The 24,244-nt window shown below is 38.7% G+C and overlaps 1 long non-coding RNA gene across 8 annotated transcripts in view; it reads left to right on the plus strand.

Moving 5' to 3' along the window:
• Window positions 1–908: 908 nt before the first annotated feature.
• The window catches only part of LOC125321857, a 30,142-nt gene continuing 6,806 nt past the window's right edge, over window positions 909–24,244 (plus strand). Inside the window, exons 1-10 of one of the 8 annotated variants that reach the window (XR_007201712.1) lie at window positions 909–1,770; window positions 2,796–2,912; window positions 7,068–7,193; window positions 8,182–8,387; window positions 9,710–9,951; window positions 12,706–12,835; window positions 12,915–13,054; window positions 15,135–15,191; window positions 22,241–22,334; window positions 23,691–23,732. This is a non-coding gene — a long non-coding RNA (uncharacterized LOC125321857). Of the gene's footprint in view, window positions 1,771–2,795; window positions 2,913–7,067; window positions 7,194–8,181; window positions 8,388–8,932; window positions 9,159–9,709; window positions 9,952–10,368; window positions 10,510–12,705; window positions 12,836–12,914; window positions 13,055–15,134; window positions 15,192–22,240; window positions 23,733–24,244 lie in introns of those variants that run through there. The other 7 variants (XR_007201708.1, XR_007201707.1, XR_007201710.1 and 4 more) reach the window with 7 other exon arrangements.

The following is a 24,244-nucleotide window of genomic DNA, read 5'->3' on the forward strand; positions in this document are numbered from 1 at the left end:
TACTAAATATATCAATTTATTAATGCACAGAGTTCTTCTGTATATTTTCAGTTAAAAAAATAAAAGCAAACTTTTCACTAATTTCTCCATGGGAATGTACCTGAATTTTAATAGCAGCAGTGAAAAACTGCTTTTTCTGTGGAAGCACATTTATTTTCTTCTCTCTTTCCCCAACACTTTTCTCATCCTTAAAAAAAACAAAAAACCCCAACAAACCAAAACCATAACAAAACCCAAAAGTACCTCTCTTTGAAATGTGTATATCTATATATATATATGCACATGTGTATGAATTACAAATAAAAAACATGTTATTACTTCGTAATTATAGTAAAGAATTTAATTCCAAGTTTCTTAGAAGAAAGAATTGGAAAGCAATAATTCTCAAGGAACCAAAACACACTGTAGTTAATCCCCCACAGTCTGGAAGCCATGAAGTCCCGTCTCTGGGAGGTAGACATCTTTTCATCTGTACATACCCAAGCTTGCCATCCCATTTCCCTGCACTTCCCCTCTTACTTTTGTCCAAGATATTCATTCAGCAGTCAGCATGCTCCTAAGGAATACTTTGGGTTTATTGAACAAGTGTTTCCTGATTGTTGCAGGTTGCATTACTTGGTACTCTTCCTGCATCTCTAGGTCTGCAACCAAAGTGCACTTTCTCACTCAAACTGGAGTTATTGTGAGATATCTTGGAACATGAATGGGGAATACACCACTCAGAAACCTCTGGCTAACTGTTTTTGGGGTTGTGCATACGGCTGGGGCTGGGAGGGTGGCGATGCCCGGGGCTGGGAGGGTGGTGATGCCCCTTCGCCATCTACAGTGGCTGTAGCCACATTCAGCACCAAGCAGCTCACATGGAACAGGTCCCTCCAGGCAGTTTAGCTAGTGCTCCTGGTGGCTGTGCATGCCCGGAGGTGAAAAAGCACTCAGCATCTCACAGATGCAAAACTAATGACTTTTAAATCTAATATGGCCAAGTTTTCATGCCAATTATCAAATGAATGTTCCTATTTCCTGTAAAGATGTACTTTGTAATACTCTCAGCTGCACTTTAACTGGCTACACGATGCAGGTTGTCTGGGCGAACAAGCTGTAAAAGAAGCTAAGTGCCAATTAAAGCTCTGGGAAGCGGCTCTTTAGCATGAACCCAGCGAGGCACTGTAGCGTACATAATGTCCCTTACACAAACCCTGAGCTGCTGCCTCTCATTTCTAATACACTGCAGCAACACCTGCCTTATGGGACCCAGGACATTCCTGTGGAAAATCAACAATGGCAGGCTTTTGGAAAAACACTCTGTTTATTTTTAATCTAATTGTTCCAAACCATATCAAGTGGAAGGAAAGGTTTTTGACATTATCCCTCTGTTAGACTTAAATGACAGAGAAGATCAACAGAGCAGTTTGCTGTTAATTACATATTTACTGTTACCAAGCTGAAAGTAGCTTTGGGATCAAATTCTGTCAATCCTCCAAGACAAGGTCTTAAGCAATTGGGCTGATTATACTTCCCTAAGTTTACATGCACTGAATTTTTCATACTTCCTTATGTTTAAATCAATTGTATTGTGGGAGAAAACAAATAAATGGGTTTTTTCCCTATTTACTTCTTTCCACAGTCTCCTGTCTGTTTATGTACACAGACTAGAATTCTCTCTGCAGTTTCTCTAGGGGTGATAACAGCAAGGCTTTTTTCCTCTGCAAACATATACGACTTTGCTGAATTAATAGAAACATGGAAAAGAAGGAACAGCAACAGATGCAGGTAGGTAAACAATTGCTAAGCGTTGAACTAAATTACTTTCTAAATTATTTTTTCACAGTATTCACACTTCTCAGTATTTGGAAGGAGTCTGCCATTTCTACCTGTGTTTTACAGTTTATTTTATATTTACTTGTCAAAGTCACTGGTTTTATTTCTTCAATTTTCTTCTCATCTTCTCAGCTCACAGGACTGTTTTTGCTTTTTTCTTTGTGGAGAGAAAATTACTTCAATATGCCAACATCAGTGTATCCTGCTGTTGCTTTCAGCTCCGTCTCCTCTACTGAAAGGTGGGAGCAAAGACTTGGCAGCCTTTTAAACTTATTTTGATTCAGCTTCCAGTTTACAAACATTACGAACAAGCACTGAGTCAGCTTTCAGAAAATGGGGTAGCTTTGCAAGCACCATGAGATCCTGATTGTTTTCTCTTTTACAGGAGGATGTAACTTGTTATGTTTTACTTGATGCAAAATTACATTTCTTTTCCTTTTTCTTCCCTTGAAAAAATAGCCTGCTCAGCTGTACAGGAAAATGCAGAAAGTATCTGTACAGGAAAGTGCAGAAAGAATGTCTCAGGAACTTGGAGAGAAACAAGGACAGGATGCAAAATATTAAAAGATTGGTTCCTCCATCTAAGGGACAGGGGGAAAATGCTCTGGGATAATTGTAATGCATAAAGAAAGCAATGTCTTACATTCTGGTTCCCTTTGTTAGAAGTGTCGCTGAAAATCTTCCCCTGTGCCTGGGAGATTAAATCAAAACTATGTCAAAGTAGGTTCTGGAGCCCCCAGGTGCCACTAAGCCACTTAGGAGAGCAAGCATGCAACAGGCAAGGCCGCTGGTACTTTATAAAGCTGGGGGGTTTGAGCGGAATATTCTGCTGTTAGATTCCAGCTGGTATTTTCCTGTACTGGTTTCTGGGTGCAGCCTGTACTTGCTTCTCTGCAACTTTCTGTTAAAAAAACAATTTTTACGATTACAAGCTTGGCTCATAATCCCTAATGTCAGGAATATTTTTATCTGTTTAGTGTATTCTTTTGGAAAGCATGGAGGAAATAGCCTGGATTGTCTTCCTTGGCCAGATCATCTTCAGAGTAGATCTCAGATATCCTTGGGAATACCATGAGGACACCAGTATTCTGTAGGTATGCTGAGCCTTTTTATCTCCTCCTCAGCAGAGCTGTGACTTTGTGTTCTCTGGAAGAACACCTGAAATCTAAAGCTATCTCAGTTATCTGTTAAAAACTCTACTTATCTTCCCTTTCAGCCAAGTGCTTTGATTTTTCATCAAGATTGCAGTAGGAATTCTTTGGTGTTCATATTCTCTGTATCAGTTACCAGTATTCAGATGCCTCTGACTTTTCTTGCTATCGGAAAGGGTAGATTAGTAATTTTTTTCCTTGCTTTTGCTAATATTTTCTCCTACACATTGACAGCGATTCAATGTCAGTGAACAAATTCTTTCCAAACACAGCTTGGCAACAGCCACTAAACAGGAAATACATAAAAATATTTTTAAAAATTAAAAGTGTTCATTTTTCACTATCTAGAAAATTATGTAAGTCAAAGAAGTGCTATCAAATATTCAGAATAAATGTAGAAAACAGAATTTAGGGTGGATATTTAAATTGTAAAAATATCTGTGTGATCAGAATGCATGAAAAATTACAGCCTGAAAATAAGCCACAATCTTAGCAAGGTTTATATTTGGGGTTTTTTTAATAATAAGACCTTGCTAAAAAACTTACATGTGCTTTCCCAGGAAACAGCAATTTTTAGTTGGTGACAAGACATTTACCAATATTTGGAATATCTAAAATTTGGGATATCTAAAATTATACCAGGATAAAATCTATTGTAGGAGAGCTAAAAAAGAACTAACTGGTTCTTGCTTTCTTCCAAGTCATCCTGCCTACAAAGTTGTTACTCCTGATTATGCTGTTTCAAGTTGGGGTTTTTTCCTGGGCAAGACAAAAGCAGAGGTAGCATCTTTGTTACTTCCCCAGGCTCCAGAGACTCTTCCTTTCTCTCATCTGCAACACATTTTCATGTTCTTGCTTTATTCACTGCTCCAAGTGCTTTGGGTTCCAGCTGGTTTTCTTTGGGTTTGGAGCTCCTGTAATAGCTAAGGTGGGTGGGTTTTTGGATGTAATGTGAGCAACTCCTGATACACAGATTTTACTGGCAATTAAGCCCCTCGGTGTCATCCTTGCAATGTATGCAGGTCGAACACTGGGAGGGCACAGCCACAAGCAAGTCTGGTCACTTGGCCCAGGTGAGCAGGGTTTCTTAGGTTCTTGTTTTTCATGTTGTTTGGTTTTTTCTCTCTGGATGTCATTGCTAATCCATTAAATATACCTGGTGAAGTAGCAGGGAAGCACAGGGAGAGGGCATAAGTCAAAAATGGTACCCGTGGCAATTTCTGGATAATTTTTGAGTGCTGAACATAAATGGTAACCAGATAACCGATGTACTTGCTGTGCAGCTGTCACCTTGCCTGGGAATATATGTAGGAACAAAGACCAGTAAATGCCCTGACACCTCTTAAGAGGCATATTTCATGTACAAGGATATTAGCAATTCAAAAGCTAAACTGGGATCTAAGAAAGGTCATTGTCTGGTCAGACAGTTTATTTTTGACCTAAGCAGTGTTTAATTTAAGAAGCAGAAGGACTGGGATAAGCAAATACAAACCTAAATGGGCAGCTTGCTGCTGGGTGATGTTGAAGCTGAGTCACCCTAAAGGGCAACCCATTTGTACCCTTGATCAAGAGAGGAGAAAGGTGCAGGCAAGAATGAGAGAAAGAACACCCTCCCTGCTCAATATGATGCTCTGGTATCAGTGAAATCAAGCCATTTCTGTTCCAATAGCAAGGAAAGAAAAAAGGAAAGGCAAATAGAGAAAGATGTAAATTTTAAATAAAATCTGCCTATATATCCATGCAAATTAGCTGAAACCCTTGGTGTGTCCAAGTAAAAGCAATGTTTTAAAGACTGTAATCTGTTTTTTGTAGTATTTCTTAATTCCAATGTGTATTACAAATTTATGCAGTATGAATAAAACCTGAGCTTTCTCATAACAACTCAGGAGTGAAAGTAATGAACAATCTTAGTATGGCTTTCTTATAAATAAAACATGTTACTAGGTTTTGTTTAGGGTCTTAAGTCCTCAGCTCTATGCTCGTGAGTGGAATAATGAGGTTCTGTTTTTAAGGTTGAGGTTTTTTTTCAATATAAGCATGAATTTGTCACTTTTAAAAAGGAACTTTCTTCTGTTTCAGATAATTTTTTTTTCATCATTTGAGCCTCTTGCATCACCCAGCTCTGTTTCTTGCCGAGTCTAGTTTCCTCATCCTTCACTACCATCAAAAGTGTTCTTTTGGGGAGGAGCTTTTGGCTGCCTCAGAAGAGTTCCTGTCTTTTCTATTTCAGCTTAGGTTTCCCTTACAGCCCTCCCTCTTCCACCTTGGGCACAGAGGTGCTGTTGCAATACTTAAAAGCAGTATCTCATAGATCAGGTGTGACAGAACTCCCTGAAACCTCTGTAAAAAGCTTTTTTGCCCAGTTCCCTCCTGAAATATCACTGAAGTAGTTGTTTGACAGATTTGTGTAGCTATAAAAGCTCTCAATTGCTATTATTACACAAGTGTCTGAAAATATATTGATAGGCTTAAGTCTCCGTATTTTTGATTCCACCCACTAAACACAGCCCTAGTCTGTTTCTCTGGCTGATTACCTTTTTCCTCTTGTCCACTTTCATCTGTTAGTTTGACTCTGGAGAAAAAAAAAAAAAAAAAGACAATTATCATTGCCATGGCCTCAACAGTAGCTGGCAAAAAAGGGGGAGAGGAATAAAATACTTCCAGTGCTCCAGTGTATAAATCATAAAAGCTGAAGTGAGGTTCCTGCTTACTTCATCTCAGTGCATCAGAATCCACTTCTGGTGCCTTCCCCACAGCTCTGACCTGTGTCTGAGAGTCCGGACGCCTGTGCCAAGCACACCCTGGGATATCAGGGACGGTAATGTGGAGTGGAGAAGAAGGTGCTGCTCATCTTTTTAGGCTGCATTACTAACACTGGGTGCAGCATTATGGCTTGTTTGCTGGTTGCTTATGGGATTTAGAAAACTAGTGAGAGTTGCTGAGTCATATGGATCACCTCAAAAGCAATTTGGCTTTGGTAAAGCACAAAATTAAGCAAAAGTCCCTGCTTCAAAAGATGCACAGAGGCCCATAGCTAACCTGGCCATATGTGCAGCACCCAAGGATGTTTTAAGAGGAGAGGGGCTGGACTGGGGCAATGAACTACCAGTTCTGCTGTCACAAGGAGCAAGAGTGGTAACTGCAGGGGAAACAGTCACAGCGGGTGTGTTGTCATTAACTTTTCCTGCCTTTGACCCATTATGCTGTACAGCAATTGCAAACTTTTTGTGCAGAACATAAATTGACAGAACTGTCTGGACATCCAGATAACTGGGCAGCCAAGTCCATTCACCTGGGACCAGGATAGAATTTTGAGCAGTTCTCAATGAACTACAAACCTAGAGTAAGAAAACATGTTATACCTGTGTATGCCATACCACTTATCAACACTTCCTGTGCTATGTGCTCCATATCTTCACCAAAACAAAATTATCTCTTCATTCTTCTGAGACACACTCTCTTGGACACAATGGGAAGATGAGAAAGATTTTCTGGAAGTTTACTTGGCTCTGTATTTTTTGACAGTAAATCTTCCCTTGTTTTCTGTGATCTTGAGATTCTCAACAATTAATTTTCCAAACCTAAATGCCAGTGGGTCGGTTTATAAATTTTTTGGAGTTAAAATATGTAGAATTTAAGCCCTAAATTAAATATACAAAGTATTTACATAATTTAGGACTCATTAATTGCTTTGATACAGACATGCCTATTAAATTGATGAGAATGCCTCAAAATTTTATTTTGAATGCCTCAGTAAAGGTTTTCAGAAACTTTCTGAACTGCATTTGGAAACCTTGCCTGGTCTGCCACTGTTTTTCATCACAGGAGACTGGAATATATTTAGCTTCAAGAAAAATGATTTAGTTAAAATGTAGATTGAAAGTTCCCATGGCACTGGAGAGTTTTTAGGGAACATATTTTACAAATTGATACTAAAGTGTCTTCTTTTGCTTACATTTGTGCCTTGGGGTTTGGGCAGGTGGGAATGGCTGTCATTTTGAAAGGAAATAAAAACACATCTCTGGAGAGTGCTCTACTACGCATACATCTCCATTTCTGTTTCACACTAGGCACTTAAAGCACATCTTCAAATTACAGGTATGCAGGAGTTCACAACTTACCTAGTGGAGTTTAATGATGAAGAGATGCTTCCTGTGTGTTTAAGGATTTTCAGCAAACGTAGCACAAATGAGATAATCAGTCTTGCTGCAACCCTTACATCAGGTAAGTATTTAACTGAAAAAAAGACAACCCTGATGCTTTTGTAGCTTCTGGAAGAAAGCCCTTGAAGGGCAGCATAATGTCACACAGGCCTGTGTCCTGGCAGCTACTTGCTTCAGTTAGCCTCTTGTCCAGGTATGCTTCTTGATATGCATAAAATTTGCTTCCCATGTGTACATTCTTCAACCATAATCTCTGAAAACTACTCAAACATGTTCCTCAGGTACAGGATAACTGGCTGGTTTTGGGATTTTGGTTTGTTTGGTTTTTTTAAACCCAAAGGGGGTAGCTTCATTCTGGAACATGTTTACAGTTTAAGTGACAAATGGTCTGTGAAAGCCTCAGAGGCAACTCGGTATTAATGAGGCCAGGCAGTCCCCATTGTTGCTCATTGTGGTGAGCCAATTGGAACTATATAAAGTGAAACAGAGATAGAATCTAGCAAGGTAGTACCCCTAAAAATTATAAAAATAAAACATCTTGCTTCTGCTCTTTCCAGCACCTCGAGAATACAGTGCTGCTCTCTTGTTTGCTTCTTTCAACATAGGCTATGTTCTATTTCTTAATGCTATCTTTCTTCATTTTTCATCCCTGCCTAAAAAATTTTGTCAACATTTTGTAAAGGCAATTTGCTGATTTCATTTCTGTCAGTTTTTGTTTGTTCTCTTCTGAAGACACACGAGAGACCACAGCAGTTCAGAGCATTGTAGTGTACCAGGACTCATTACTTCAAGAACAGGAGAATAGAGGCAAAATTTTTAATCTAAGTCTAACCACCTAAATCTAACATTAATCATCATTCTAAATTAACCCTCTAAACTCTTCTTACAAGTATTATCTTGCAAAGTGTGCTCCCATTAAAGTTGTCTCACTCTTCCTTCCTTGCCTAGCAGGGGCACGCAAGGATGGACTCTTCATATGAGCAACATACTGTGAACAGAGGTCTTGCTAGTTTTGTTCAGGTTTAATTTTCAACCTCTTTTTTTTACAGCTTCCAGCCATCCCATGGAAATGTTTATTTTGCAGATGGTCAGCTTGACCTACTGACTTTATAATAGGAAACTATTCCTATGTCTCAGTTTATCATAACACAGATAAACAAGTGCAGCCCAAGCCATTCTGAAGAACTGAGGAGACAGGTGTTCCAAGTCAAAAGTTTAATAAGAGGTATCTTCAAGGAAAACCTCCTGTAACAGGGTAGGTATTCTTTCCCCTCAATGTCTCTGAAATACAGTATTTTCTTGGTTAAGTCATCTGCTTTCATGAAGGAGACTACTGTAATAACAGTAAGAGTGAAGAATGTAACATTTAAATTGCCTTTACAGTTAAAAAGGAAAAAGATACAGATGGTGTATGAAATTTTAAATGTCTCTATCTCATATATGGTCCTCTGCTTCAGTGTAGAGTCAAAATATAAAATTGTTTTCTTCATCCATTAGATACATATATTTTCATACACAAAAGATTGAAAGTTGTTACAGAAGAACTGAATATTTGACTTGTACTTGCACTTAATGCTCAGCCTGGATCAGTGGCAGAAAAATCTCCACTGTGACACAGAAAAACTATTGGTAAACATTAAATGTACAGGGCTCACCAGAATTTGCCGTAGATCATCAGAACCTCACACTGCTCAACCTCAAAGCAGCATGCAAGGTACTCATTTTCAGATTCAGAAAGACACGGTGACTTGAATAACAAATTACAAGTCCTAACATTTAATATCTGTCTGATTTTCCCAGGGCACTTGAATTCAAATGTAATTAATCACAAAAATTGATCGCAAAACCAGTGGAACAGGAAGTTAGCCAGAGCTGAAGCTGTTGAGCTGCTGCTTCCACAACAGTAGCACAATTCTTTGTGCATTTCTGTGATTTCTGTGACACTAAGAGTGCTGGAATTCAATGGAGTGGAAATGAAAGCCAGCAATGTGAATTGCAATATGACATTCTGACAGCAGATTTACTGGTTAGTCATTTCTCAAGTATGTTTAAGACGCTGGACTGATAATTAGAAAAATACTGATTTCCTGTCACATAGGAAGAAAAATATTAGAAAATATTTTATACTTTATTTTATTTAAATATAATAAAATATTTAGAAAATATTCTGCTCCCTATATTACTGCTTAAGTCACACAAACAGACTGTATGCAACAACAAATTAACTCAGTTTTGACCAAGCAGAAACCAGAAGAGTGTAGGCATTTAAACTACTGCTAGATATCAGTGGACTTACAAAAAATCTACCAGGAAAAAAAATCACATGTTTGAGCAGTTTTGCTTTTAAATTTGGATGGGTGAAGGAAGGAAATTATTATTATTTTGAATAACACATACTAATAATGCAAAATCCTGGCATGGAATCGCCTCTGTAAGCAAAACCATACCTACATATCATTACCCTCACATTTTAATTAAGGGCAAAAGAAGAAGCACGTTATGTGTAATGCCAAGAATTTATTTTAAGTCCAAATGGAAAATTACCTGTCTAATTAAATAACGTTTATTATCCCACAGAAGCCCACAGAAGTCATCATGGAAAAAATAAGTACTTTAAAAGAAAGAAATTGAATAGTATAGACCTGTCATACTCCTGCTTCCTAGTATCTGCTACTTCTCCTGGTATTATGCTCAGCCTTCCAGTGCCCCTTGGGCATTGAAGCTTTCAGAAGTAAGAGAGAATCATGCAGCTCAAATCTTTGACCATGAAGAATATGATATTTTTGATTTCTCCCTTCTCATCTTGGGAGCTTCTTGAGGTAATATTTCTGTGTTTGCTAATGTGTCGTGCACCTTGCTTCCTCTTTACTGAGTAGTTCATGGTGCAGCTGAATTTCCTATCCACGGTCTATTTCACACAAGCTGTTGGGGTCACCGAGCCAGCAGCTGTGATGGCTGAGGGACTGGAGAGCCCCGAGGTAGCAGAGGCCTGCTGGTGGAAAAAGTCAGATGTTTGAAATAGCCTTCTTACTTCTGTAAAGAAAGGAAAAGCCTCTCCCACAATGTCTTAGGAATGAATTGTAACCCTACACACCCCAGACCCTGGTTAAAGGAAAAGCCCATCTCCCAGCGACCTGTGCGGCTGCATGCTTGACCTGCTTCCCGGCTCTGCCCTTTCCCTCCCCTCACTGGTTCCCTTCCCTGGTCCCGCCTTTGTACCGCCCCCGTGCCCTCACATCACTGGCTCTGTGACACTGTGTAAGTCTGCTTACGAGCAGCCTGCTTCGGCTTCGTCTCTGGCTTCCTCTGCCGAGGACGGAGTAAACCTCAGTCGAGGAATTTACCATGCAGCGAGCCCTCCTGACTCTTTGTCTCTGGTAATATTGAGCCATCTGGCTTGAGTGTGTGTGTGTGTGATATCAGCGCCTGAACAGCTACACAGGGGAAAGGGAGAAGCTTGCTAGCATGCTATGTGGCTGCACCTGAAGCGAACTCTTGCCAGAGACGCTCCAGGGAAAAAGCAGTGAACTCCCCTCCACTACTCCAACAAGCTGCATGTTTGTTCTCCATTCTCTTTGTGCCTCTGCATGAGGTTTTGCTCAGCTCTCAGTCTGCATTTCTCCAGCTGAGCACTGGTGAGCTGTGTATAGTGCTGGGGCTCCTGTGTGAGACTGTCCCATCTCTTACCATCCCATGCTTGCACTTCTCTAGACCATCTCCTGTGTCCCTGCTTTCCAAGGTCTCTGCTATCGTGCCATGTCTTTTACAGAGAATATCAGGATAAAAAAATTGTACCATACTAAGATAAGAAAAAATACAGCAAATTCAGCATCACCACATGGTCATTAGAAGAAATTCTGTTATAGCTAAGCTGGGAAATTGCAGGCAGATCAAGAGAAGTTGAGACAAAGTAAACTTGAAAAGCTGCTGTCCTGAGGCCTTGCAAACTCAATAGTGCTGCTAGCATGGCAATACAGTATGTACTGGGCACCAGGGCTACACTGCACCAGCTACGGAATTATATATGTTATCTTCTTTAGTAATGTGATTCCTGTTGGGGACATCACTCTTGGAAACATTTTGGAACTACTTCAGCCAGTTTTTTATATGTCATGTCATTTCTATGGCACCATATTTTCTGTCCTCGAAGGATTTGTGGTCCCAGTTCCTGGCTTTTTAATGAGAAGGCTGACAGCAGGTTTCAGTCATTCCTACTCCTGGATGGGCCATCATCATCTCTCACACTTCAAGTCATGGCACTTCATCCACCCTAAATGTTACCCATTGTGGGATGTGGTAGTAGGTCAAGGAATATGAAAAACAGGCTCCTCTCTGATGGGCTACTCTGGAGCTTTGAATGTAAGCTGTTTGCTTACATTCATCTTGATATGTTAAATTAATACAAAGTTCAAGAAATGATTGGTCATGAAGGATGCAGTTAAGCATGTTATTCAAAAGAAATAAAAAAATGGGGCACAGGGTTAGATATTAGCTCCCACATTTACAATAATTTGGTAACTGCTTTGGTTTGCTCTCTCTGGTTGCCCCCAGATTAATGTCTTACATGGAGAGTTCAAACATACTCCTCTAGTGTAGAAGGCAGAGGTTCTAAGGACTTGTGCAAAAATCCCCAGGGCTTTGGAGGAAATGAATCTTCTAATTCATCACTTGAGTCCTTTTGACATAGCTGTTTCTCCATTGGTTACCTTCAGTGTTGCTACAGTAATAAATCACACCCAGTAAAAGCACGTGTGGAAGCTCAATGACGTTTTGTGTTTCTGATTTGCTCTGTTAATGCATACATATACCGTTATACATAGCTATAGAGAGTAAAATACACAGCATCTTTTGACAAGCCACAGCTGACAGCAAATTCCCTCAGATGAGTTCACTCTCATGACCTAATAATAGGGTGTGGTTTTGTTCCATCTCAGCAAACATACACCAAATATTGATGGCTGCTGTTGGACCCAGCCTAACAGTGAACTTAAACTTTCGAGTCACCCAATTCTTTCTCTCATGTTCATAGTTTCAGTTCCCAGGGCCTCATTCTGCTGAGGGTAAATGGATATGTGACTGAAAACCAGGCAGCTTTGTGGGATCTTATCAAAAACTGTTCTGTGTGGGAAGTGGAGGAGACATGCATCCCCGTTTTTTGTCCACGGCGAGAGCTGGGGACCCTTTTCTTTGGGCAGAGGGTACAAAGTCATGATGGAGACCTGTATGCATGGTGTAGTTCTAGTCTGAAAATTAACTTTGCAAACAAAATATCATATGAAACCTTGCTTCTGGTTGCTCTACTAAAAGAAACTAAGTGACATGGAAAAGCTGTTGTCCCTGTGATGCTCAACCAGTCTCTTCACATCAGTGCTTTATTCTGGCTGTATAATTTTAGCACCATCTTTACAAAAAAGTGACCTTTACCTGCCTTCAGTGCAATTAACAACTAGCCTTTCTTGCAGACCTAGTAACCAGTGGTACTGTGCATGCAGTGCCTGTCTCTGAGAAGCATATGCTTCCTAGAGCTGACAGCTAAAATTAAAAATGCCTGCTTTATCATTTGATGTTAACAGGAATGATGCGGAGTGCATTCAGAGAAGGATCTATTGTATAAAACAAAGCCTTTCTTCCAGTCACTCTGGAGAACAATACCGTGTGAGAACAGTGCTGTGCTTTAAATCATTAAAGATAACTTCTTGCCAGGTAATGCGAGATAATGATAGCACATAATATTCTTCTCTTGCTGCTTCTTTCTCATGTATTGATTGGCTATATCCTGTAGGTGTGATAGACTGGGGTGCTTACACTCTATTCCTCTGAGCACTTTGAAGAAACTACTACATTTGTCAAATGACAAAAAGAATCATCTTAAGAGAGTCAATTGAGATACATCAAAAGCAACTGGAAAATCTGCAGTCCCAGGTGAGCTGTTACTTGAAGATTATCCAGCTTTCGACTCATCTGTGGTTTGTCTTTGAAAAGTTCTGCTGAACGCAGTCCGTATTTGAGAACTGAGCACCAGAATTTTTTTGTTTATTTTCTGGGCTCCCTTCCCTCCCTATCTCCTGGGAAAAAAAGATAAAAAAGCAGCATGATTAAAGGGATTGTGGGCCACATGGTACTTGTACCATGGCAACTGTGGGGTTACCATTGCCTAGTTAAAGGTTATTTGTTTGAACACACCTTTTATTAAAATAAAATTTTTTAAAAATTACAAAAAGTTTCTAAATCCATCCACAAAAAATATTCTGATTGTACAAGCATTGAAACAATGATACTACATTTAATGTATGAATGTTTTTTGAAATTTTTCTTAACTCAGGAGTTTTCATATAGGCATTAGGAACGTGCAATCAGCTGCTGTAACCTCTTATCCAAATGCAATGCAGATGCTAATAACATCTGAAATTATTGCCAAACACCAAGTTTGCTGGGAATGAAACAGATGTTGACCAGTTTGAAAGACATAGACCTTCTTCTTCCTAAACCTGAAATACAGAAGTCAATGTTTGCTTTAAAGTAGTAATAAGTTTAGGGATTTTAGGTTTTAAGGAATAGGATATATTAGTAGTTTACAGCCAAGCCATTTCCTAAATGCTGCTATGGAATTGTCTTCCTGAGTCTGGAGTGGTCAAAAAAAAGTTCAAATGCAAGTATGTCTTTCAGGATCTTGAGCCTAAGCCCAGCATTTGGTTTCCAAGGAGAATTCTTCCATTAAGAACTGTTGCATTAGATGAAGGGACAAGGGGTAAATAAACATCTGCTGTTCACAGGAATTTGCATCACAAAACTGTACAGCTTAGTGTTTTTCAGATGACAAAGTTCTTGTTCTCATCAACAAACTTCTAATAGTGTGAACAAGGACATCTGCTTGTTTCTGCCATATTTAGGGAACAGAAAATTACTGTTTGGTCAAATTATAATTTTGTGATGCATAATACCATTCTTTTTAATCCTGATTTCTGGATCTGTCTTTTCTTGAGGGAAAAAGAGATCATAAGACTTTCCTTAAATATATTTAATGTCTAATTGCTGTCTTAACAGTTGAAATTTTCCTTATCGACTAGATATGCAGTGGTTGCATAGTTCTAAAAATTACTTAGCATGTTCATTTTTAGACTACCTCATTCCATCTTTCTGTCATGTTATGCTCTGTTTCAAACTATTCTGCTATTTTCCAAGAAGATGCTTGACAGAGTTGGTATTAATAATCAGAGATGAAGACAATGAAGACACAGCACCTCAGGTAATTTCTACCCATTGCTAGGTAGCGATAAAAGGACAGGAAAATATTTCATATTTTATTTGTCTTTACAGCCTCACAAGCGAATATGAAGCTGATTTAGTTAATCCATATGAAATCAGTTCTCCTGTGTCCATTGCACTGTCTGCTCACAGCTGTGCAGTGTCACACAAACCCTTCTGCCCCCTGCAGCAGCTGGAGCTGCAGTGTTTGTGCCTTGGCACCACCTGCTCTTTAGCTGAACAGGGCTGCACCTCCAGAGCCTGGGTCTCAGCACCGCAGCCTGCTCTGTGACAGAGGGACAGCTATTGGAGCTTCCTTCAGAAAGAGGGACTTCTCTTTCCAGAGCAGTAAGCACTCTCTTTTCAAGAGCCTTATTCCATTGCTGGGACCCATTTATGCTTTTATCTCTTTGAACATGTGTAGTTGAGGAAGATGGATTTTGCACACTGTTTCTTAAATGTTTGCTTTCTTTCCAGCTCTTTGGTAAAGTGGGAATTAAAGAGTGCACCATTCTACCATTACTCATGACTTGCAGGTGTTCTGCAGGGTATGGTTTGGTATCTTCTCACTCTCATTTTCTTTCCCAACTCCACTCACTCCATTATGCCTCACTTCAGAAGATCAGGCTTTCCTTCTACATCATGGACGCTTCTCTCTGCTTCACTGTTAACTGCATTTTTGGCTATCCTAAATTTTTGAATTATCCCTTTTTGCCTGTCCTCAGTCTCATAGCCCATGTGTTTTTTATCTCCATAGTGACATCTATCTACCTGTTGCTTTGTCAGATTTTCCATTCAAGTCATGTCATTTCAGGTAAGTTAGTTTTGTTTAGGGTTTCACCACTGCACTCTGGGCAAAATCTGTTTGGTTTATTAAGGATTTCTGACTACAGTTTATATAAGAATCAGATTCTTGGACACATCTCAAGTCTTGCACAAGTCGTCAGCCAGAAATATGCTCACATAAGAATGGTCAGTAGTTGTGTTGATTATTTTTGAATCTGTTTCTAATAGAAAAGCTGAAATCACTCCAGCTACAGGAAAGCACATTGACTCCAGCTCTTGTGATGTTCTTTGCAAGGCTGGTAATACTCTTCTCTTTTATCCCTTCAGCTCATCTGTATATTTGATAATTTTTCTGCTCTTCTTAAGGGGTTTACAAACAAGTTCCTCAATATCAAAGTTTCCATTTATATTTCTTTCTTCTCTCGAACAAATTACATCTCCCTATATAGTTGATACATTGATCAGAAATTACCAATAAATTAAGTTACAAGTCAAATTATTTGTATTTCAGAATTTCTCCTTCAGTTTACCAAATGCACACCTCTTCTGTTCTTAGTATTATTTCCTTAAAATTTCTTTCGGGATTGTTGCTTCTCACCAAGTTAACCAACAGATTACTTTTGTCTTCATCTAGTCTTCTTTTTTGTTCTGAAGTTTGTCTATTCCAGCATTGATTACTTTGGTTTTGTTGTGCATATCTTCTGTATCTTGGTATTTAATTGCCTAGTAGCATAATCTCTACATTCTATTTAGCCCAATGTTTGCAGCTCTTACTCAATCCTGCTTCATTTATGCCAAGTTGTTAGCTCTCCCAAAAGAATTATGAAAGAAGGATTTAGTAAAGTTAAGAGTTTAGAGCATGTAGAATACAGGAATGCACTGATGGTCCATAAATGAAGCAAATAAAGGTTTCATGAATCACCAAGAACCAGCTATCATACAAGTGCTGAAACTTTACTTTAAAAGTTAACTTGATACACTTGTGTTACTGCCATACTGAATATTTTTTTCTTAGTATATCTCACATTTATCTAAACTATATAAACTATTGGCTTTTCAGTCTGAGGGCAGTCTCTAGCTCCTAGAACTGCCTCTCCGGAGGATAGAAAAGGTGCAGGTATTGGAGCCACCTCTGCTGAACTGAAAGCTTCCTGCTATGAAGCTTTTCTTTTTGTTCTTTGGACAGCTCTTTTATTCCATATTCCATTGTACCTTCTTTGATTGAAATCCCTTGCCAATTGCTCTTGAAAAATCTAAATATAACTACATCTTCTGAATTTCCCTTTATCTTGGTGGTAATACCTTCAAAGGACCCTTGCAGTTAAGATAAATGGTTTTTCCACTGTACAAAGGAATAAGGAATAACACTTCAGCTGTGCATGGATCCAAAGGAATTTTGACAAACGTGTGCATTTTATCATGGTGGCTTTATACTACCTCTTTATACCACAGTGTTCCAGTTTGGCAAAATCTAGAAATATATCCTCTGAGAGAAGGCAGGCTACAACCACCCCCCGCCCCAGGTTCAGAAAAAAAAATTTTCCTTGAAGGAAAGTGAAAGAGATAAAAACTATTTATTTAACAAACACACAGGAAAAGGGATTATGATGCTAAATAATAAAACCTCTTGCTCTGCTGAGAGAAACTTGGGAAAATTTCAGAGTCCCTCTGTAGTCTCTCTCTTCCCCCCTCCTTGGAGCTGGGACAGGGTGGTGGGCCCACCTCCAGGGCCAAGGACTCGGTGGAAAGTCCTCCCAATGTATTCTGATGTTGAAACAGTCCAGCAGAGAGAAAAGGAAAAAAACAAAGTCCCAGGAAGACAAAAGTTTAGCTCTCCGGAGGAAAAGGAGCTGAGGAAAAAAGGCTGCTGAAAGCTGGCTGGAAAGAAAGCAAGCTGGGTGCTTCCCTTCCCTCTCGCTGTCCTGCCACAGTTGAAAAAAGTCTCTGTCTCTGTGTGACCTTGAACAAGCTGCAAACTGCTTTGAAAAAATTTTGCTCAGTTTTTCTTCCCCCCTCTCAAGCTCAGTTTAAAGGCATAGAAAGGCACAAAAATTAATTTCTGGGCATAGGGCAGCGATATGGGATATACATCAAAAAGTCACCCCAAGACACACAGCCTTTTCAAGTAAAGAATCATTGCTTTTGCTAGAGTCCATTTTTTCTAAATTCTCTCTTGAATGACAAAATCTTTTGAGGATTTTCAAGTGAAGAGGGGTTAAGCTCTTTATTGCATGCTTCTTGGAATTAAATCACTTATCAAAGAATAGTAAATGAATTCCTAAAATGTAGTGATAGCACAATGCAGAAAAGTGATGCATAATATATACTTTTCAAAATGCAGTGCAAACCTTTATTCTTAGGAAAGAAGAAGATAAAAAAGAAGAGACAATAGCCATTGTAGCACATAGTTTAAGTGATACTAACTTTTTTCCCAGAAAGGAAGTAAAAATGCATTCGCATTTTTGAGAATTTGTGTTCATTTTCATGTATAAACATACTTTAGCTATTTTTTTTTTTAAATGGAGAGAAGTTTCACGTAAAAAAAATCAGCTGAAAGTAGCTGAAAGCTGTTACAGCAATGTTACATATGGTAATATGTTCCTGTTCTCCCTTTAGAATTTTCTTATAGCACTTCTGGGAACAGACTAGGTGGTGAGAAGGGCCCTTGGGCTGAACCAGATCACAAATTTACCTGTAGTATTTTGGCCTTACACTTACAAAATTGATACATGCATTTGTTCCATCAAGAAAGTCCAAATAGAATTTTATGCTGAGTGACCACTCTTACAAAGCCAGTATTCTTCATGCAAAGAATATTACAGAAATACCTTCTGCGCATAACGTGTTTTCTATGTGTGGAAAATGTATGCAAAATAGCTCTTAAGGAATCCCAAGGAGAGATATAATTTAGTGTTGGACTAGTGTGATCTATGAAAATTTACCATTCAAACTGCTCATGTCCTATTCCCATTTTTGATAAGTATTTTTATTTGATAAATTTTCATTCTGCTCATCCTCCAGTCTTCTGGAGAGTTTAGTTAACAGCCAACCTCAAGACCTTTGAGAAGAAAAAGTGAAGGGACATTTCATAATCTCATTTCCTAAGTTTCCTAAAAACAGAAAATACAGAGTTCAGGTGGTAATGCCCAGGAAATTGTATGCCTGCAGTCTGTATGTTTGCCCTGCAGGGGAAAGGTGGTTTGATGTCACCAGAACAGACCCAGGGTGAATGATCTCTGAGAAAGCAGGTGTCCACAGCTGAAGTGACCTTTTTTTTTATAAGGGTAGTTAGACGTTTGGAAAGGCAGGTTGCAGCTTATTTCTGTAGTTGTTTCTTTGTGCTGCTACATCAGGGGGCATGCTGAATCTGAGCATTAACTTAAAATGTCACTCACTAACCTTTTGAACAGTCTTTCAGTGAGTCTTTACTATTTAACGACAGGCATACATAATTAAGTGCCTAAATTTTGTGCACCTTTTTCCTAGAGGGCTTTTCACTAGGGCCACAAACAGCTAGGTCTTCATTCTGGAGGCAGCATAGCCCCATGAACAAATGTCTTTGTTTGGTTTCATGCTTTCTGACAAATACTAACGAAACAGTGCTAGAATAAAAATTAAAATACTCCATGCACACAAGCGGCTTTTGGCTTTACATTGTGCAAAATAGAAACTCGTCCCCAGAAAAAATCATGCTGTGTCTCACAGGGGCTGTCTACCTGGTTGGAAACCCATTTAGTGTTAGCAGGGAACTAGAAAAAGTCAAACTTTGCACTTATTCATGAGTTACTCTGTAAAATCAAACAGTGATAACTCTTAAGTAGACTAACCAAGCAGAAGTGGTGCAGATCTCAGCATAGCTGGCCTCTTCCTTTCTCTGAGGAGTACATGGATGGTCACAAAAGCAAGCACCAAACGAATTTTACTTGAGGGATCAATTCTGTCATTTCTCTGCCCAGAAATGTAAGGGAAAAAGGGCCACATGCAAAAAGTGGACTCTAAAAGGTACCATAGTCAGGATAGAGACTTTCCATCTCCAAAGAAAACTAGATCACCTGGATGATGAGCATATTGTGTTTTCTTTTTGAACCGTGGGGATCATCCCCTTGCTCCTGAGATACAGTATTGCAGTCCCTCATTCCCCACCTTACCTTTAGCTCTGCACTGGCGAAGTGTTTCTTTTGTAACCAAGCAGTTTCAAACGTGGTTTTGAAACAGTGAAGATTGTGCAAATGCTGTCAAAACTGATTTGCCAGACCTAATCAGAAGTCTGGCAAATTCTTTCTTTGTGAGCCCTGCTCGATGGCTGACACATGCACCTTGTGGAAGAGGCATGCAGGTGAGAGTCACACAGGTCTGCACACCACAGTTGTCTCCTGGGCTGCCACTGAGCTGGGTTTTGTGATGCTCTCAAGGTGCTGGGCCACCATGGTAGCTTCACTAAAGCTTCGTGCACTAAATACTGAGAGATTAAGGCAAGGCAGACCTCTAAAAGGCATTTGTGACAAAGCAGGGGCTGATGTAAGGAGGCCCCATGTACTGAATCTTGCTTGTTTCAGACTCATTGAAGAGTAAGTTTTTTGAAAGAGAAATTGTTCTCAGTATTTTTAAAAGGGTTCTTGCACAAACAAAACAAACCCTGGCCTTAAAATGCTGCTTGAGTGTGTATAGTAAATGCTTTTGTGCTTTCCAAGAACATGAGAAACCTCATTTCAAATTCTGAGGTAATTTTTATATAATTAAAGAACCACTGATTTTTCCCAGGGGATCGTTTGTGTACACAGGCCAGAGTGTCACTGAAACACAAGTTTTTCCCTTTGTCATTTGACACATGGAGGCACATGGAAGAGGAAATACAGTAAAATAAATTTTTTTTTAAATCTGTTCTGTTAAATACCACGTAGGGAAGACCAAAAAATCAGATCGAACAAAGAGCAGCCTAAGGTGCAGTTGCAGAAACTTCTGTATTCTGTAAGTGGTATTTGGCATTACAGGAAGAATTAACACATTTAATATTGACCTGGTTTGGTTAGGTTTCAGTGTATAAATTATGGCATTTCTTAGCACTTCAATGGACATTAACTTCCCTGGAAAAATATCCAAGTCTCCCAGAAAGAGGTGTGTACTCCTTTTGCTGTTGTTACACACCTATTTTCATGTAACTCTCTATTGTTTCACTCACATTTGCTGCACATCAAAACACAATTGTCATAGTGGTCATTCAGGGAGCCATTAATATTTTTCCCTCAAGCATGCAGAATTTGGTGTCTATTAAAAAACTGGTCTCCTAGGACCTTTACCCTGTATACTGATCTTAAAATTGCAAATATGGTGATATATGTTACTGTATCTCATTTCTCAGTGAAAAGTTTTCTTGTAATTATAGATACTGGCTACATGTTTTAACATCTTCATTTTGAAACCAGTTCATAGTTGAGAGCAAGACGTTTACTTTTCTTACTGCTGTTGACAAAGGCTGCGTGAAATACCAAATTCAGGAGCACCTGTATGGCTTATAGAGTATAGTTAGCAAGTGCTTTGGAAAAGGCCATTTGTTTGCTGAAACACAAATACTTCCACTCATCTTTTAGCACACAAATGATGATGAAGCTCATCTTCTGCCGTGGTAATTTTATTATGGTGATTGGATCAACTCAGGATTAAAGCTTCTTAGATTTGGCAATAACCTCTTACACTACTGCAGGTCATGCTTTTGACAAGAGGACTAATTGGATTGCATCTGTGAAGGTTTTATTATATTTATGTTTTTCCATTAGAAAAGCTCCCAAACCATTTTAGAGACAGCTCATTGTACTTTGCTGCCTTTTTTTATTCAGAACAAAAAATTAACTTTTCTTCAATTAGATTGTTCTCACATTCCCTCAAGTGTCAAAAAGATAGAAGTGCTTTTATTTCACATGGCTGAAAACTCCACCCACACATACATCTTGAACAATTAAAGACAGGGGAAGGGTGTCTGTGTGAACTAAGCAAATGGCTTTGTCTTGGATAGAGACCAGGCCTCTCTCACTACAGATTTCATTCCTGAAAGGGATCAGAACGTTAATGTATATACAATTGGGAAAATAATGCGATGTTACAGCTCCTATAATTCACCTTGCCCCACATTTCTCTGTTGTGCTAGAAGAAATAGAATGCCAGAGAGCAGTAAATAAAGCTGTATGTTAATACAAGTCTAAATTATAAGGCATGGCATGAGTAATGCTTTTAGTTAAACTGGCTGGGGTAAAAACTTATAGATGCTGTTAGTCTTCATGCTTCAGGATGTACATTGATCACTCAAAAAGGTTGAGAAACATTTATCCCCTTGCATTTAATTTATCCTCCTTTCACTGCAACTTTATTGAGTATGAGCATGATTGTTTGCATTCTGGTTTATTTGTTTTTCCCTATTGTTGACTCCAGCTGAAGATTACGAGAAATATTGATTTAGCCTGATAAAATAATGCCTGGTCATACTAGCAGCAAGTAGTAGAGAGGCATTATGTGGCCACATGTGAACTGATAAGGGTTTTATTGGTTTTCTGATTTCCTGAAAAAGAGGTGTGTCAGATCTGTCTTAGGAAGATTAACCTGTCATTAACCTAAGTGCTACCAAGAAGATAAAGGCTTGCCAGCCAATAAGCTGTTAATTGAAAACTTTTTTTCCGATAGTAGTCAATCAGTGAAATGTAAAAGCATCCAGTTTCACTCAATGTTTTTCTAGGAAAACTGCAAGCAGGATGTTGCACAAGAAAATGGTGCTTTAAAGAAATGCCTCTCTCCTGAAAGCTTGTCACTTTCAGAACTGTGAACTGGGATTTTTTTAGCATGGAGATGTGTTCATTCATTACCCAGAAATGTATTTAAGATCTCTATGCACCCCAGGCATAGAAGTAAGTCACATCTGGAATGTCCTCTAGAAATCTCAAGACTTTTTCAAAAAGAAACATATTCTGTAATGTGACACAGAGAAGGAGACATCCCAGGGATTGATTTCAGATTGTGAAGGCTATCAAGATACATGTTTTTAAGGTAAAAATAGCTCCAACCTAGCTTAATTCCTTTGTAATTTTGCAGGTACCTCTTCCCAATCTCAAGGAAATCACCTGTTTTGTGAACCGCGGATGCTGTTAAAATTGATGTGGAAAACAATGATCCAGAAATTATCTGTGTGAGGAATTTCTTTAAAACGCCAGAGCTGTTGTATGGTAACAAATTGTATCAGAATTGAACACGGGGGTGATGCTAAACCTCCTGCTGCTTAAAAAAACATTTTTTGAACTGGTGTCTTACAGTGCTGTACTATCATTGCCGGTTGAAAGCATTTGTGCATAAATATGAATTTACCATGGTTCTTGTAAACCATGACAAAAGGCTGTGCTGTGGCAGGAAAAGTAACACGGATGGACTTTGAAAGTCTAAAAGCCAGTAATACTCTTAATATGGTGACTGAGCACTCTAAGTCTCTGGCTTGGGGTATCATTTGCCTTAATTACTTGTGGATCATCTGTCTTAAAGTGCTGACTTGTTCCTGAAAACATAAGGTTGGTGATGCAGTGAAAGTCAACTGAAAAATCTGATCTATAACTTCAATTAATATTTTCTTACAAGTAATTACACAAATATAAACAACTTAGAAAAATATCAAACCCTCAAAATAGCAGGTTTATCTTTTACTCTCTCTTTACCCCCCTTTCCAAAGGAAAAAAAAAAAAAAAAAAGAAAAGCTACTGATACAGTAAATCAGAGATAAAGACATCCAAAATGTATGAACTTTCAGAAATGGAAATTTGATAGGCAGAGGCCAGTTTCCAAAATTATAAAGAAATACTGCAAAAGTAATTTATTGAAAATATTTAGAACTGAATGCTCCAGAATCAAGAGGACAAAGTGTAGGAAGAAGTTAAATCAGGCAAAGCTTAGACAGTATTAACAGGTTATGTTCATTAATTAGTTGTAGCATTTCACCACAGTACAAAACAGGATTTTTAGAGTACAAAGAGCATAAAAAAATCCTAATGTCATTTTTAATTGAACAAAAGAAATCTGCACCAATTTCTGGCAACTTTGGTGGAGAAAGAGAAGGACATTCAAATCAAGAAGAAGTAGTAGCAGTAGGTTTGCATTAGGAATTAGCAGTTAATTTAAGAGCAGAACATTCCTGAGTTGATTGAAAGCAAACTAAGTCCATCAAACTAAATGTCAGCAAAGTTTTGAGTGCTTATAGCCCACAACTGTTTCTCATAAGGGATACAAAGTTTGGCACTGAGCAAGGCTCCAAGGGTATGTTACATTTTTTATCAGACCTTGGAATTCATCCATTTTGGGGTGGTATCACAGGAAGCTGTTTTGGTTGCAGTCCTTTTTGTCAAGATGAACCATAGTTGTGTTACTTTTGTTTACATTTTGTTCCATGTTTTTCCTTCAATTGAATACCTGTCTGTATGCAAATAAACTCATTTTTAAGAGGCAGCATGAATGATAGAATTGCAGCATAAATTAGTATCATCTCACCTGATTTTTGCAGGTCTTACCAAATCATGTTACAAATGAAATTCCCCACTTAGCTGTATCCTTTCTGTAATAGATGGCCCCTGTGCCTGCTGATGTGCAAACAAAAGTTGAATCTATACACAATACTTGGTGCTGCGAAACCAACTACATCCTGAGGACACTTTTTTGTGTTACACTATTTTTTTTTTTTTTTTAATTAAGCATTCACCATAACACAAGTTTTACCCACCCTGTATCATTCAATCCCAGTCTGTCTTTAATTCCTGCTTAGATACTGTTCTGGTTGTACTGTAAATGGTGAATAGCTATAAACTCATTCCAAATGGTTATGCTTTAAACATTAACTTTTCAAAATTACTGCATAATTCTCTCCAGGTATGCCACCCCCACAATGCTTATGTTTTGTGATTCCATGGGAGTTTCTTTTAGCCCTTTATCACTGCCTCTGTTTAAAACATAGATACACATCTTACACTGTGATTTGCTTTTCCTTGCCTGGTTGTCTGCACAGAGTCTTTCTCTCATTTTTATGTTTTAAGCCATGCAAACTCTGGCATTTTGGCAGAA

This window comes from Corvus hawaiiensis, chromosome 2 (assembly GCF_020740725.1).
Source record: "Corvus hawaiiensis isolate bCorHaw1 chromosome 2, bCorHaw1.pri.cur, whole genome shotgun sequence".
Taxonomy (NCBI): domain Eukaryota; kingdom Metazoa; phylum Chordata; class Aves; order Passeriformes; family Corvidae; genus Corvus; species Corvus hawaiiensis.